Source organism: Polyodon spathula, chromosome 36 (genome assembly GCF_017654505.1).
Source record: "Polyodon spathula isolate WHYD16114869_AA chromosome 36, ASM1765450v1, whole genome shotgun sequence".
In the NCBI taxonomy this organism is placed as follows: domain Eukaryota; kingdom Metazoa; phylum Chordata; class Actinopteri; order Acipenseriformes; family Polyodontidae; genus Polyodon; species Polyodon spathula.
In genome coordinates this window covers 4,719,116-4,733,563 of record NC_054569.1, presented here as the reverse complement: position 1 = coordinate 4,733,563, position 14,448 = coordinate 4,719,116, and the positions used below count along the sequence as shown (strand labels likewise).

General features: G+C 44.2%; 1 long non-coding RNA gene across 1 annotated transcript in view; it reads right to left on the bottom strand.

The window, feature by feature from the left end:
• Positions 1-902: 902 nt before the first annotated feature.
• Positions 903-14,448, bottom strand: part of LOC121304075 — a 29,005-nt gene continuing 15,459 nt past the window's right edge. The window contains exon 3 of the long non-coding RNA XR_005947913.1: positions 903-1,221. This is a non-coding gene — a long non-coding RNA (uncharacterized LOC121304075). The remainder of the gene's footprint in view (positions 1,222-14,448) is intronic.

The window sequence follows — 14,448 nt, the reverse complement described above, 5'->3', positions numbered from 1 at the left end:
AATAGCTGTTTCGCCCATTCCTGGTTTTACTATGAGCCTGATTAGCCTCATTGGCGAGGGAACAGTAAGGTGACCATCTGTCTCCGTGTTCAGCAGCACAGTGCAGGCTTTTGAACTTGTGGAAACTCTATTTCACTGCAGTTCAGTTGTGCATTTCATTACCTGGACTAGCATTGCTCCTGTAGTGTGTTGTGTTATTCAGCAGATGCTTCAGGCAGTGATCACTGCTACCTGCCTCTTGCTGGATCTCAATGATCATTCAGAATAATGAATAAATACTGCACTTACTGGATTTCATTTCCTTGCGTTTACCCCCAAGATGCATGATATTCAAACCATGCTTTTGAATTGTGACCCGAGAGGGTCGCTCACTGGAACACCAGTGCTCGTGCCCAATCTGAAGAAAGATGCCTTTCAAGGCTAGCTTGGTCCTGTTGTGCTGGATGCTGTGTGTTGTCATGAATGTCTTTTTTTTTTTTTTAATATATATTATCTGTTTCTATGGATATGTTTTTGCCCCAGGTTGTCTGCTCCCTGGCTGTTCTGTTCCTCTGCCGTTTCCACTTCTCGTCACACGGAGGCTTGTGTTGTACCTTCTTCAGTCAGACATGGTGTGTATTATGCATGCTCCCTGTGAGCCCATGGGGGCGCATGGCTTGTGTGCTTTTATCAAGTTGCTTCAATAAAACAGTGTTTGCTTTTGATTATGCTTTGTTTATTGAGTCACAGTATTGGTTGCCAGTGTGCATGTAGGAGATGCTCCAGAGAGCCACAGCGGAATCTCAGAAACCCAAACCTGCCTGGATGTGCACTGATCCTCCTCTGTACCTCACTACAAACACAACTAGGATGTTAAAGTCTGGTTTCTGCAGCATGTTTTGAATTGTAGGTCAGTTTGAATTGGTGAGAGTCGCCTGTGTGTGTCGAACAGGCTGACAAGACTTTACACAGCCCCTGTGGTGAGTCCAACCTTTACATTCCCATAGCAAACCCAGCAAGCCTACACACGGGTCAATGCTCATACCTACTGTAAGATTCAATTATGTAATACAGCACTGAAGTAGCGTTCAAATAGAAGACTTTAATCATTACAGCTAGGAGATTTAAAACAAACGCTCCAGTGAAGACGTGACTTTCTGACACGGCCATCAGGTTGGTTCTCCAGCGCAACACACAGGCAGGCAGGCAGGCAGGCAGGACTCCACAGTTACATCAGCACACCTGAAAAACAAAAACTGCCTTTAGTTTCCTTTTTTCGATGATTGCTCTTAACAAGTAAGCAGCCCTCTGAAAAAACAGCCAATCAGCGATATTGAGACATGTCTGGATATGATTGTCAGCTTCGTAATACAAGCTCAGCACCTGCTTTACAACAGGGCCGCATATCCCAGCGCGTATTTCTGAGTCAGAACAGTGTCCTGCTTTTGTTGGCTCTGCAGTTCAGTACAAGCAGTGGGTTTGGAGTGAGGTGAGACTGCAGTGCTGTTCGTTTACCTGGGTGGCTTCAGTCTGTTAATATTGTAGCAATGTCGGTTAACGCCGATACCGCTGTGCAAAAGAGCCGGCTCCTTTGCAAGGAGCGTATATCGTTCTTATGTCTTCGTATGTGATTACGTGACCTGCCAGCCCTGCTGCTGCCTCCCCTCGTGCACGCTGCAGTATTATTGAATAACGTGGCAATGCAACCTGTGGAGGAAGCTGTGATACAATGGTAGACACCAATCCATATCTGTCAGTCCCCAATGCCTTCTAACATGATGACACAGAAATGTATTAACATGTGCTGCAGGGTCAAGGAATAATAATGCTGATCCTCTACTGTCTCCTTACCCCCGTAGTACATCTTTTTAATTGCATGAGCTGCGTTGCATTCATTCCACGGTTTCAAACTGTTTCGGCTCTTCTCCGTCACAGCCGGTTTTGTCTCCAGTTGTAAAGATGCTTTTAACCCCCGTTCCTGATGGTCAGTTACCCAGCTGACTTTCTTGATTGGTTTTGGCTTTTTCATCCTCCGACTGTCAGCCTAGCAGGATGTAATCTCAAAGCTGATCTGGGGCATTAATCTGCCAGGGGTACACTCGGAAAAACACTTCGAAATGTCATGCGCAATAGCAGCCAAGCACGACTCGCTCCCAACAAATCCGTTCTCATGCATCCACATTTTGGCCTCCTTCCAATCAGGGCAGCAGGTGGAACTTCAAAGCCGTTGTTTCGTTGGATCGGAATCCCATTAAGATCAAAGCCTCTGTTTTCGATGTTGCCAGAGCAGCCTGGTGGAATGACACAGCGGGCACAGGGGTCAAGTATCCGTACACCCAAACTGCTTTGCTGTTTAATCCCTTGCTTTAAACCTAGAATGTACTTTGAAACGTCCTTCTCTGACAGTTAGTGTTACCCATTAGGATCCTTTGCATAATTTAAGATGCTCAATAAAGAGATGTTCCTTGCATCTGATTGGTATTGTCCGCAGAGAGCTGCAGAGTCTCATTGAGAGTGGAAACTACATGAAGGTTATTGATTCATGTCCTGCAGCAGTGTGTGTTGTCCTGGGCATAGGCACCAGAGGGCTGGGACTGACAGTCCTGTAGCTGTGCATTAATACAGAACTAATAGAAGTCACTGTTAACAAGGCAAGATCCACACACACACTTAGCAGAGCAGCCTGGCCTTTGCTGTGCAGTCTCCAGTGTGTAAGCATTATAACAGGGAGTCTCTTCATGCAGAGGGTTTCACCTTTGAATCACATCTAACTGAATTGAGGATTTTAGATGATTTCAGACAGTTTTCTTAAGATCGTAGTAGTAGATTATCTATAACTAATGTCACCATAATAAATAATAATTAAAAAAAAAACACATGAAAATCAATTCTTCTTGGCCTGAAGCCCCATATACTCCTGTTTGTTTTGTGCACAACTCATTTTAAAGGGTTACATTTCATCTAATTAGCGAGTGGTCGATAACCAAATTGATGTCGCTGTGTGCAGCACACAGGAGTCTCACGATATTGTTTGCTTAAATAATCTGCGCTGCATAGAGAGCAGAATGGATTCCAGGTAATTCCATCTTCTACCAGCAATACTGGCATTAGGAAAGGAATGCAATCGTGCACAGGAGTAAAACTGAATTTCAGATCTGTGTTTATTACTGTAGTTACTGTTTGTAGTAACAGAACCCACATGGATACAGTTCATTGAACTCATTGTGGGGGTGTTGCTGAGAGGAAAGAGGCAAACTGTGCTTCTCAGCAGCTGTGCATGCCCATGTCTCTCTAACTGGGTGCAAGAGCACTCTTAAAGTTCTCCCCAAGTGTACTCCGTCCCCCAAAGAGAAGCAGCACAGCTTGCTAGAACATTAGCCTGCTGCGCCGTCTCAATTCCAGACCACGTGGTTTCATTGAATTTAAAGGAAATTACCCACGTCTTTAAATTCAATCAAACAGCACAGTGTTCTGTGGGAGTGAGGTGGCGCAGTGGGTTAGTGTGTTAGTATATCATGCTTCTCTTCTCTGGGGGACTGGGTTCAAATCCTGGCACTTTCTTCCTTTGTTTTCAAAGACTTGGTTAATTTCCTTTAAATTCAATGAAACAGCACAGTGTTCTATGGAAGTAAGGTGGCACAGTGGGCTAATGCGCTAATATACCATAGGTCTTCTCTTTGGGGGACTGGGTTCAAATCCTGGTAATTTCTCTCTTTATTTTCAAAGGCTTGGTTAATTTAGCTTATAGGTCAGTTTGAAAGCAGCATTTCCTGTGGGAGCTTGTGGTGTAGGGGGCTAATCACCTGGCCCTTCTCTCCCTGAAGACAGTGGCTCAAATCTGGGTCCTGGAGATGAGTTCCTGAAGGTAAGTAATGATGTTGATTGTGTTTCCACAGGTGGTGATGGAGATGATGATGATGATGATGGTGGAGGAGGAGATGAAGACCTGCCATGTGGAGGAAGGTAGATAGGAGAAGATAGAAATGGGGGGGGTCTGCCCCCCCCCAGTGGGAAAGAGAGTGGAAAGTGGGGTTGTTGCTTCTTGAGTTGAGCAAAACAACTTTTTCTGAAGTTGTGCCATCATTCTTACTGTGCTTACTTAGTCTTAACATTCATTCATTCTTACTTTTACTTGAGAATCCAAATACTAAATTGTTGTTGTTTTAAGACTAAGTAACGCACAGTAAGAATGATGGCACAACTTCAGAAAAAGTTGTTTTGCTCAACTCAAGAAGCAACAACCCCACTTTCCACTCTCTTTCCCACTGGGGGGGGGCCAGACCCCCCCCATTTCTATCTTCTCCTATCTACCTTCCTCCACATGGCAGGTCTTCATCTCCTCCTCCACCATCATCTCCATCACCACCTGTGGAAACACAATCAACATCATTACTTACCTTCAGGAACTCACCTCCAGGACCCAGATTTGAACCACCATCTTCAGGGAGAGAAGGGCCAGGTGATTAGCCCCCTACACCACAAGCTCCCACAGGAAACTCCTCTTTCAAACTGACCTATAAACTAAATTAACCAAGCCTTTGAAAATAAAGAGAGAAATTGCCAGGATTTGAACCCAGTCCCCCAAAGAGAAGAACTATGGTATACTAGCGCATTAGCCCACTGTGCCACCTCACTTCCATAGAACAGTGTGCTGTTTCATTGAATTTAAAGGAAATTAACCAAGTCTTTGAAAATAAAGGAAGAAAGTGCCAGGATTTGAACCCAGTCCCCCAGAGAAGAGAAGCATGATATACTAACACACTAACCCACTAAACCATCTCACTCCCGCAGAACACTGTGCTGTTTCATTGAATTTAAAGATGTGGGTAATTTCCTTTAAATTCAATGAAACAGCACAGGTGTTCTGTGGAAGTGAGATGGCACAGTGGGATAATGTGTTAGTATATCATGCTTCTTTTCTTCGGGGGACTGGGTTCAAATCCTGGCAATTTCTCTTTATTTACAAAGACTTGGTTACGTTACCTTATAGGTCAGTGTGAAAGAAGGGTTTCCTGTCAGAGCTGCTGGTCCAATGGACTAATCCCCTGGCCTTCTCTCGCTGAAGATAACAGTTTGAATCCATCTCTTGGTGGTGAGTCCCTGACAGTAAGTAATGATTTTACAGGAGGAGACCTGCCCTGCAGAAATCTCTTCTAATGTTTCTAACTGTACAATAATAGAAGAAAGTCCACTGATTTGAACCTAAAAGCAGGAACAGCATTTATAATAATAATAATCATTCATGGCGCTTAGCAACAATGTCAGCAGAGGGCGCTACAAGGTAATAGAAAAGTAAATTATGCCACTGAAACACAATCGTTGAAGAGCAGTTCTTTTGAATAGTTCAGTATTTACATACAAAACCATCACCTGCCTGTATTGAATGCATTTGATAAGTGTAGCAATCTCTTTCAAATATTTGTTACCAGCTTTGAATAGAAAATCCTTATTATCTGCAGGGTGTGTGTATGTTTTATTTAAACTCCTTTGAGCATTATCTCAGAATTGTGTGCATTACTGAGCTCTGTCCACCAGAGGGAGCCACTTAACGCTCAATGCCAGTGCTGAAGGATGTGCAGCTGACCCCCAAGTACAACACAGGGTATCACTTGGAGATGGGGGATGGGGGATGGGGGATGGGGACCAAACAAAGTTTTTTAAATAAAAGTAATAGAAAGCGTAGAGCAGCTTTGCTCTTTTCTGTGATTCTGCCATTTGGTTCGTGAGTAGAGATGCACTTCTTCACTTTGTGATCTGCAAGACGACACAAGAATATTGTAAAGAATGCTTCAGAACCGAGACACGCTTCCACCTCCTCTTCCCTGAGGCTATTTCCAGTGCGCCCCAGTTAGATAAGTGCTGCCTGTTCTCTTCAGAGCGACTCTATTGTGAACCTCGCAGATAAACAGGAATTCAATCACAGTTGTGTTTTGCTGCTGAGGTAATTTCAAGGTGTTTCCACCCCGGTTCATCTTGTCCCTTACTTTCCTGAATATAATGGTGTGAAAGAGCCAGCTGGAGACACAGGCATGCCATTGAGTATCAGGACAGGGGCTTCTTTGTTCCAAGCCTGCTGCTGTGATGACGAGTACAGATACAAACGCTTCAGGCTGGCAGGCTACAGGGTGGCTTGAAAAAATGCACTAAAAATATACCTTGAACTGTGTCTATCCAGACTATACTACATTGCCAACGCTTTAAGAATGTAAGGAAAACAAAAAAAGAACCCAAACCTGCAATTATTGCAAATATACAGCCCATGCCTGTGTTACCCACTAAACCCATATCAACTGTGCGAGTCTTGCGTCTCAGCAGAGGGATTTCCCATCAGGCAGCTGCTTTGATCCTCAACACAGTGGCTGCACTGATCAATGTGACTTTACAGAAAACCCGCACCTGATAACTGAATTAGAAGTGCTTCCTGATGGATCAAGGCTGCAGAAGCGTGCACCATATTGTGACAAGCAATAGCTGTGTTTACAGCAACAGAACGCTGGACAGACACTACATTTTTCAGACATCTGTCTCTCTTAGAGTTCTGCATATACATATGCACCAGTATACACACACGCACACGCACACACACACACACACACACACACACACACACACACACACACACACACACACACACACACACACACACACACACACACACACACACACACACACACACACACACACACACACACACACACACACACACACACACACACACACACACACACACACACACACACACACACACACACACACACACACACACACACACACACACACACACACACACACACACACACACACACACACACACACACACACACACACACACACACACACACACACACACACACACACACACACACTACTTCAAATGAACAGATCACAGAGGTTTCCCCACAACTGGCAAGCACTCAGTGTTGTGGATGAACTCTCCTGGGAGGAAAAAAAATCAGCAGCTCTCGTGGTCGTTGAGTTTTTTTATTTTATTTTGTTCCTACGATGCACCTACGTGATCTGCTCATTTAAAGATGAAAGTATCTGTCTGTTTATGTGAACTGGTAGAATGCCTGCCAAGCAATTCCATTCTTGCTTCCTGACCAACCTCGGAAAAACAATTCAGCACTGGACAGCTCCTCTGCTGAGCAGCATCTCGTTCAGCTGTCCAGCGAAGCTCTGGGTACCTCAGAAACACAGCCACAGACCCTGCCTTCTGGAAAACGTGTCAGATTGGCCAGGTTCATCTCAAGGGATGTGATTCGAATGATATCCTGCCAGTTAACTAAAAGTTAATGAATATAACGGTCATTTCCACGCCAGTTTTAATTAATGGGCTACAGAATGGAAGACTAGCCCACCATAGTCCTTGTGGATGTGTAACAGAAATGCAGGACACTGGAGAAGTGTGAAGGGATGCAAACTGAAGAGTCATTCCAAAGAGAATGAGGTTTCTGTATCTGTTTTCCTTGGGACTTTTTAAATTTTATTTTTATAGCCCAAATAAAAGCCTTTTGTTGGAGCATTGATAGCCATTCCCACAGGTTACACAGTTGTTTGCAAAATCAGAAAAACCAAGAAACTTTCTAAAGTTGGAAAAATTCTTAATAAAAACAGCCAATTCACAAAATGTGTCTTAAAGTTTTGTGAAGAGGAAACGTTTTACAGGGATGACAATGACAGGTACAATTTGTGAAGCGTTAGAGGTGATAAGAGATGTCTGGAATGTAAAGCGAAGTCAGTTTCAAATTGCTGACAAGCTGGTATTCGAGCACGGGCAGAATTCAAGTGCAGACACACGTCTTTACAAACTACTTACCTGCTAATTTGACCTCATAGTTTTTTCTCAGGTTTTTAATTCAAAGTCTTAGAGGGCGGAAATGAAGTTTTCCCATAGTTTATTAAAAATGCAATTTCATTGAGCAATTCTTTCAGACTCGCTAATTATAGATACAAGTAACGACCCTGGCTTTGTTAAAAATAGAGCATAGAATAACAAAAAGTTAACGAAGTTAAAAAGAAAAAAGTTTGATTCTGAGCACCCTGGAGTATTTGAACTAGGACTCTGCAAAGCTCAAGATGAGAGCCTGCAGATCAGTAAACTGCTGTAAAAAGTCATTAAGGCTGCAGCTCTCTCTACCCTCTCGGATTACCTCACTGTTAGAGTCAGGACTGGAGATTGGCTTTTTCCATATATAACCTGAGTGGTAGTGCTACTAATATCAGGGTTGGTTCATCTTCTTTATTAGGGTCTCCTGTCCCAGAGTGCAGAGGGTATGGGTGAGTTACTAAGCTGTGCTGTTCATGACTAGAAACCAGAGCTGCATTGATTGGCTGATTGGTTGATTACCCTTCTCTCATTGGTAACTTTTCTTGCGTTTTTATGAAAAATGAAACTCTTCAAAGGTTTCATTGAAGACCAGCAAAGAAAACACGGGGGACTACGACAGGTGTCAGTCAACAGGTAAGTGATATAAGAGGAGGCGAAACCTTCGAGCCAACATCCTGCAGAACTGGCAGCAGATTATAAGCTTGGCAATGACTGGTTTTGATCGCACAGTACTCTCTCAAGGAAAGATCTGCGTGTTCGTGCAAAACCTCTGCGTTGGTGTACAAAATGCTCTGCTTCACATCGGAGAAACATTTAAAACACACACAGCTTGCATCACCGTCAAGATTACCATAGCCCCATCTCTCAAGGTTTAGCAAAAGCTTGGATACAAGATGCCCTGTGGCTATGAAGAAATCCACGATGCTTTATATCCCAGCAGATACACAGCCACACTGTTGCATGGTTCACACGCCAGTGATCCTTCCTTTGCCCTGAATTCAGCTGATGGAATTAAAGGGCTTGTGGATGCAATCAGCAGGATGGTTCAAAGGCACAACTCGCTAAATCTGTAAGGCTTAACTCAAGACGCTTGGGAGCGGTAAACAGCAATGGGACCCAGAGATAAAGCATCATGTTTATCTGAGTTCAATCCAAAGGGTCAGGATGAAGGTCAGGCCGCTGTATAGAAGAACAAGTAAGACATGTCACTGAGGGCTTGACTAGCAACATGCAAACCTGCGCTGCTGATTAACAGCTGAGAGCTCTTCATCGCTCCAGATCTGAGCTTTAACAAAGACACTGTGTTATTAAAGCACTTTTATCCACTGCAGGAGGGGACAGGTCAGCGTAATCACCACTCATTTACACTGAAGTGATTAGGGTACAAATCAAGCAGGACAGTGAAGGTGAAAAGACGATCGCTTCCCAGAACACGGCCTGTTGAACCGGTTTGATAGCAGCAGTGGCATCTTTATTTGTGTTCCAATTAGCCATAAACAACGACCTGAACCCTCAATAAAAAATACAGTTCAGAAAGCATGAACAAAACCCTTACCGTCACTGAAATCAGGGCCTCGGGAAGTCCTGCGCAGAAAAATAAACAGCACTTAAAAACACAGTGGAAGAACGAGTAAATGTAACTTTAACTAGCAGACTGATCGCCTCACATCTCAGCATTAAAAACATGTATTTTTAGCATGCCTGTGCTGCCACTTAGAATCATCTTCACAATTATGATAATTGCAATCAGAGACTCGAAATCTAGCCCCTAGGTTTCCATGCCGACCTTATTTTCATTGCAAGCCCTTTTACCACGACACGCTCAACTCAGATTTGTACATCTGGTATGTGAAAGGAGTGGAAACGAATGCTTTAGAACTCATATCCCCAAAAACATTTTAAATCCTTTATTAATATTAATACTGATGCTACTTTAATTGCACTTGGATTTGTTTTTCTCTAAGAATCAGCTGTATAAAAACCCTTTTAAAAGCTCCGCCTGATTGATTTATTATTGTGCGACTGCCACGTTTGCGTGTGCGGTTTTATCCTCACAGCTGCTAGGAAAATGTCCTGGTCAAATATTAGGAATAACTAAACAGAGACACCATTTAAAAAGAGCAGCTTTCCATTGTGATGGAGGCAGCGTTCCACATCTGAATGAACAGGAGAACATAAGAAACGTTTGGGGAGGACAAAAAGCCATTGAGCCCAACAAGGCTCGTCCCCTGTCAGCACACCCTTATTGCGTTTAACCTGCACACTGTGAATCACAAGCATGACCGGGCACTTTTCACTGTGAATCACAAGCACGACCGGGCACTTTTCACTGTGAATCACAAGCACGACCGGGCACTTTTCACTGTGAATCACAAGCATGACTGGGCACTTTTCACTGTGAATCACAAGCACGACCGGGCACTTTTCTTCCTCATATAACACAGTCCTGTAATGCTTGCCTTGTTTGTTTTTTTTCCTCTGAAGTTGCAGCAGATATCTACTGCATTAGCTTGTCATTAATCACGACAGGCAGGACCAGTTGAACTCAAGGGCACGTCCTACAGTTACGCATGCCTCACGATTCTTCTCTCTATAGCATGTGGCTAGGTGGAATGGATCATCAGTAAGACAATTAGAACCTGGCCACATTCTACTGACTGTGCTGCCTTCTGTTTGTTTAGAACTGTGTCTGTGGTTGTCAAGTGTGTTGCTAAGGAAATGAGGTATCTCACCCAGCTTATGCAAGTCATTATCTGAAATAATCAGCCCATTCAGGGATTAACCCATTAAGTACCCCTGTCCTCGCATGACAAGTCATTTGAACAGATTTTCACCTGCTTCAATACGATTAGCTGACGTTAAGAAGCACGAATCTACGAGGCTGTCGGACACTGAAACTTGAGACCTGGAGAGCTCAGACAATAACGTGAAGATCACCAGACACGCAGCAACCTGCTAATGTTAACAGAGTCTAGAGACACTTAAACAATCCATCAGCTTTGATATAAAACGGGTCTCCTCCTCACTTCACTGCACTGACTAGCACAGGATACTGCAGTCTACCTGCTGACTGACAGGTTAACAGCTTGCTATCCTTCATAAGGGTACTCATTACTAATGAGACACACACATGATACACAGCAGCACACAGATAACATGCAGTTAATGGGTGATCTGCAGCAGCGAGGCTTGCAGGGGTGATGCCAATTGAACGCTGCTACGCAGAAATAAGTAGGGGCCTCTCACCGGCGCCAACTGTCAATCTAAAAGCAATCTGGTTTCCGAGAGCCTGTCCAGGTATGTATTTGTAGATGTATATTTCCTCCTGGATGGAGCCTGGAAATGTATATATTTTTTATATAATTGTAAATGTCTGAGTGTCGTCACCTCCCCTCAGAAACGGACAGGGTGAAGCGTCCCCTCTGACAGCCTCACTAAGCCCTGCCACGGAGGCAGGAGGGGTGGGGCGGCGCGCCTACTCTCTTCTGACTCAGAGATCTGTGAGCGTCACTTATCACAGCCTGGGAAAACAGCCATTCCACCTGGGGCTTTGCAAACAGAGATAGTGCTCTTAATGTTAAAGAGGTGGCATGCTTTTTACATGATGCACTGTAAGTAGACACCTGTATCAGAAATGGGGTGGGGATAGGGTTAGACCATCCTAAAAGATGCACACATTAAGCACATTGTAACTATGCATAATAACATTGTAGTTATACATGCATTTACTATGTAAATAAACAGTCATTAGAGACACTTCATGTAAAGTGTTATCATATATTGTTACTTCCCACAGATATTTTTCTGTAGCTTTTGTTGTGAGATCTCCAGTGACCATGGGCACATCTCCCCAAACTGCACCGTGTTTGCTGTGAGAAACGAGAAGCCCTCTGCCAATTACGATGACGGCTGTCTTCTGCGTCTAACCCTGCGAAAGTCAGGCCTCAGGATCAAGCACAGGCTGGGAGCTGCTGAGGAAATAAAGAAGCACACTCTCTCTCCCTTTCGTGCCAGCCTCCTCTCCACAGTGTGTTTCAGCTCTGCCAGACAGAAGCACCCCACCGGCACCCCTCCTGTCTGAGAACTCTCCCAGCAGTGTGGGATTGGACACAGCTGCAAAAATCTGCTTTCCTCAACAAAATGCGTGACTTTTGAGGTGTTTTTTTGAGATGTATTTGAGGTGTTTTTTTTTAAAGATGTATTTTTAGAAGTTATTTGAGATGCCCAATGAAAGCTCAAAGAGGTCAAGTTTTGGAACTGTTTTGTAGACTGCAAGCACTGGAAGCGCAGAACTTTGTGTGCAGTTTCAAAAGGAATTTTGCTTTTCTAAATCCAAGGACACAAGGGTTCAATTGAGGCTAAATGGGCTGAATTCAAACAGAAACCAGGGCTTTGAAACAAAGTTGCTCTTTTTTTTTTTTTAAAGAAAGAAAGAAAGCAGAGCATTTGATGAGATCAAAAAGCCACGAGCGTATCCTCGCTTGTTAAAAATGGAAAGCAGCTTCAAATGATCCACCTCCTCCCACCTCCCATGTCTAAAATGAGAGATAGAAGAGCCTGGAACTACTCTCTGCCCTTCTGGGGATATTATCTACTCACGTCTCGATGCAAATGAATAGCCAAAGAGACAATTTATTCAATTACTATTAACCTTTTAACCAGAAGCATGCCACCGTTAGAAACTGTGCGATTAGTACCAAGTTTGCGAGGGAATGATATAGCATATATTGCTTCGATTTTACATAGAAAAAGGATATGAATGGCCTGACCTTCACAGATTAAACCTAATCAGTTATCAGAAATGAAACATACCCTGAGAACTGACCCTTGAGTTTTAATCTTGCAGCTAGCAAGCAATGCATCATAACGACAAGTTTCACCCAGTTACACAGTAAATGTTATAGTGAATACTTACAATGTACTGAACATGTACATCTTTTTGCACGATATATGTCAGTACACAGTGTTTCAGAAAAGGGTTAGGGTAGGTTTAGAGTTAGGATTAGGGTTATACCATGCACAGTAAACGACACATTAAGTGCATTGTATCTGCGCAAATTAACATTGTAAGTGCACACGTGTTTACTAAGTAACTCCCATGCAAAATGCACAGTAATTAGAGACACGCTGTCACGCGCTGCTCACCCCAACAATACGAAGGTTGCAAATAGAATCAGCTCATTTTTACTTTTGCTTTGGTTACTGGAATGACTTCTGGTGACTGCAAAGGACCCTCGCAACCCAGAATCCCTTTTTAAAATGCACACAGCAAGATAACAGGGAGAGACCGGACTGCTGCCTTTGCATGCAGAATCCAGACCGAGCTCAGAAAATAACTTTGACAGCACGTAGGCCATGTCTAATCCATTCCAGGTACCCATTCAACATGCTGAAAGCCTGATAATGCATTTATGCAACTGGAGGACTTGTCTACCTCATTAAGGAATAAAATGCTTTTGATGAAGAAAAATGTCAGTTTTGAGGGGCTTTCATGACACAGCGTCCCTGGAGAGAATAATCTATGGGGTGACTCTTACACAGAGGAGGTTAATTAATAAGCACACAGAACAGGGGTCATTACTCAGACACTAAAATCTCACTTATTTGCCTAACCAGGGCAATGATGGAAAGCACAGCGAAGATTAATATGCTTGTTAGAAGAACAGAGTGGATAATGATCACTGTGGTAGAGTCTGATGTACTGACAATCAAAGAGATGATGCCAGTCTTCACAGGACCATAGGCACGCACAGTACCTGCATCTGAAACTGCACTCAACCACGAGCCATAGGCACGCACAGTACCTGCATCTGAAACTGCACTCAACCACGAGCCATAGGCACGCACAGTACCTGCATCTGAAACTGCACTCAACCACGAGCCATAGGCACGCACAGTACCTGCATCTGAAACTGCACTCAACCACGAGCCATAGGCACGCACAGTACCTGCATCTGAAACTGCACTCAACCACGAGCCACAGGCACGCACAGTACCTGCATCTGAAACTGCACTCAACCACGAGCCATAGGCACGCACAGTACCTGCATCTGAAACTGCACTCAACCACGAGCCACAGGCACGCACAGTACCTGCATCTGAAACTGCACTCAACCACGAGCCACAGGCACGCACAGTACCTGCATCTGAAACTGCACTCAACCACGAGCCATAGGCACGCACAGTACCTGCATCTGAAACTGCACTCAACCACGAGCCATAGGCACGCACAGTACCTGCATCTGAAACTGCACTCAACCACGAGCCATAGGCACGCACAGTACCTGCATCTGAAACTGCACTCAACCACGAGCCATAGGCACGCACAGTACCTGCATCTGAAACTGCACTCAACCACGAGCCATAGGCACGCACAGTACCTGCATCTGAAACTGCACTCAACCACGAGCCATAGGCACGCACAGTACCTGCATCTGAAACTGCACTCAACCACGAGCAACGCACAGACCTGCATCTGAAACTGCACTCAACCACGAGCCACACGCACAGTACCTGCATCTGAAACTGCACTCAACCACGAGCCACAGGCACGCCACACGCACAGTACCTGCATCTGAAACTGCACTCAACCACGAGCCACACGCACAGTACCTGCAAAACTGCACTCAACCACGAGCCAT